General features: G+C 48.2%; 1 non-coding gene across 1 annotated transcript; it reads left to right on the plus strand.

Moving 5' to 3' along the window:
- The first annotated feature begins 425 nt into the window (after window positions 1–425).
- Trnay-gua lies at window positions 426–514 on the plus strand. The gene is given in 2 exon segments: window positions 426–462; window positions 479–514. It is a non-coding gene; the product is annotated as a tRNA-Tyr (tRNA).
- Window positions 515–3020: the final 2506 nt, after the last annotated feature.

Raw genomic sequence — 3020 nt, forward strand, 5'->3', positions numbered from 1 at the left:
CTGCGTACAAGCGTTGATATAAGTCAACGGGGACAGTGGAAAATGTGTGCCTTGACCGGAACTCGAACCCGGGATCTCCTGTTTACATTACAGACGCTCTGTCCTTTTTCTTTTCTTTTAATCTCATTTTTGTTCCCTTCCGTTCGTTGCATTTGCTAGGGTCGGACGTCTTAAGACACCCGTTTAAGTTCGTTGTTGATCGATTAACTCAGTTTTTTTATTACAGAGGGTAACTAACCCTCTGACCGAACACACTGAGCTACCGTGACGGCATCCATCGGAGCCACCGAGGACACAGAGGATACTGCGACTGCAGGGACTTATCTCTGGCACGCCTCCCGTGAGACTCACATTCCCAACGTGCCAGAGATAAGTCCCTGCAGTCACACTATCCTTTGTGTCCTCGGTGGCTCAGATGGGCAGTGCCTCTGGTAGCTCAGTTGGCAGAGCGGTGGACTGTAGTGGAAGATTCACAGTTATCCATAGGTCGCTGGTTCAAATCCGGCCCAGAGGACTGTTTATGTCGGCCTTCGGCGGCCGTGGCGAGCGGACGCGTGCTGGTGTTTACGTCTCCGCTGCTGCCGGCTGAGCGCTCTTTACGGTGAGTTGACGCTCTTGTAGCGTACACAGTTACGGGTTATTGTGTGAAAAATGTCACGAATTGACTATGAATGAACTAGGTCGAAAAGATACTTTGAAATTACGTTTCGATCCGAAATGTGCACGACCTAAAGCTTACGAACTCGAAGCATGGATTGAGAATGTTTTGAAACGATCTTTTGATGAGATAATTGGTGTACATCTTTCGATTGTTAGCAGTACTGCGCACATAAAGTTTAAAACTGCTGAAATATGCGATCAAATTGTTCAATCATGCGGTGGTAGCCTTAAATTTACTCACAGCGATGGTAATACTGGCGAAGTTCAGGTATCTCGTGCAGGATGTAGTGTCCGCACGGTTAAAATTTTCGAACTACCTTTTGAAGTTCCTGCCTACGAAATAAATGCAGTGTTGAAAAATTATGGCTCGTGTATCAGCAATATTGCGGAAAAGTATATGTCATTCAAAGTTCCTGTCTTAACGGTGTTCGACAGGTGAAAATAGAACTGGAGAAACACATTCCATATATTACGATCGGTGGATACAGGGCCATTGCTACATACGATGGTCAGCCTCGCACTTGCTCTGGGTGTGGTGCAACTGATCATGTTCGCTCACAATGCGTACAGAGACGAGTGACGCAGTTGCCACCAGGCGAAAGTGTTCCTAGTAACAAGATGTCATCAATGCCTCTAACTTATGTGGCGGCAGTCCGTTCGACCATGGCAGCGACGGAGGTCACTCACATGGACACAACTGTCAACACCACCGAAGTTGACCAGACACCAATAGAGACTGCCACCCCAGAGGGCAATGCTGACACCAGCCGCGACGTGACGATGAAACTGAACAATCCGGGGCTACGTGTTTGGTTAGCGCCCAGGTTGGCGAGAAAACCCAAGATGTCGAGAATGATCCACGCACCGACAAAGGAGTGGATTCTAAATCAATGGGAAGCGACGACTACACTGGATTACCAGTCTGCAGGTCTTCCTCAGTGACTGTGGCAAATGAAAGGGTGGACGTTTCTCCTAAAAACCACAAAAAGCGACGGATCGCTCAGAAGGATGCTGAGAAAGCAGCTCCACTGCTGCGCGAGAAAGGTGCGCAAATTGCCCGCGAATTAACTGACGCAACCCTTGGGAGGACAGATGCGAAGCAATCGAGTGGCCACGACCAGGCGATAACAGTGACCACACCGAACTCCGGGGTTGGAAATGACGCTGCAGTAGACGAGGATCGGGTCTCTCAGCAGCTTCTGAGAGAGGGGCGAAAAGAACAGTGTCCAACGGGAACGGGCTCAGATCAGAAGCTGGACATGTCCAATGCAGGCAGCTGGGCTGATGATATCGAGAACATGTCGGTGGATCGAGGACTGACTACGTCTGAACCACCAAAGGAGGCTATGCCAGCCGCGAGAGCGGAATTAATTGTGACACGACAGCTTTCAACGAACCTGAGAAAAGATAATGATTCGGATACGTATTAAGTTCCTCACCGACATCATGCTTGTGCTGACTGGTCAGCGACTTTTAACATAGACAACTTCATGCCTCCTTTTCAGGACTACAAGATAGTCACTAAACATAAACAAAATAACTTCAGAGCAGAAGAGACACAGTCTCCGCGATTATTTGTATAGCTGTCATGCAGACAGCTCTGTTATTCAAAGAGGGTATTATTGTATCGGACGCGGAACGACTAGAGTCTGGCAGAGGAATCTCGTGCCTTATTAATGGAGTTCGATTGATCAACATCTATGCTCCCTCGGGGAATCAAAACAGAGCTGCCCAAGCACATTTTTACGCTACTCACTTATTGTATCTTTTACGGAGGAATGAGGAGGACGTGGTCGTCGGCGGGAATTTTAAATGTGTTTTAAAACCTAAAGACCAATGGCCGAATTTTAATGGTTGTGCGACAGTTGCCGAAACTGTCCGACTGATGGACCTAGAAGACAACTGGGAAATCCTGAACGGAGACCGACAGTGTTTTACGTATTTTACCGCTCAAACTGCCAGCCGAATAGACAGAATTTATGTAGGAAAACGCCTGAGGGGCAAGACCTCTGCAACGGAGACGTGGCCGTTGTACTTCTCCGATCCAGAGGCATATCACTGTACAATCCGAATGGTACGGCAGGGAACGTACCGTGGCAGAGCAGGTTGGAAGCTGAATGTTTCAACACTCAAAGATCAAGGTTTAAGAGAACGGGTTCAGGAAGTATGGGATCTCTGCTCTCGGCGCCAACAAACTTTCCCGTCGGTCACGCTGTGGTGGTGCCGCTGCGCAAAGCCCAAACTTATTAACTGCCTGAAAGGTTACAGCTATGAAAGAAGCCGACAGCTGAAAGAGCTTTTCGAAATTTATTTTCGATGTCTCCGTGAGCTGTATTCTGCTACTCATGTCACACAGGAGA

Source organism: Schistocerca americana, chromosome 2 (genome assembly GCF_021461395.2).
Source record: "Schistocerca americana isolate TAMUIC-IGC-003095 chromosome 2, iqSchAmer2.1, whole genome shotgun sequence".
Taxonomy (NCBI): Eukaryota; Metazoa; Arthropoda; class Insecta; order Orthoptera; family Acrididae; genus Schistocerca; species Schistocerca americana.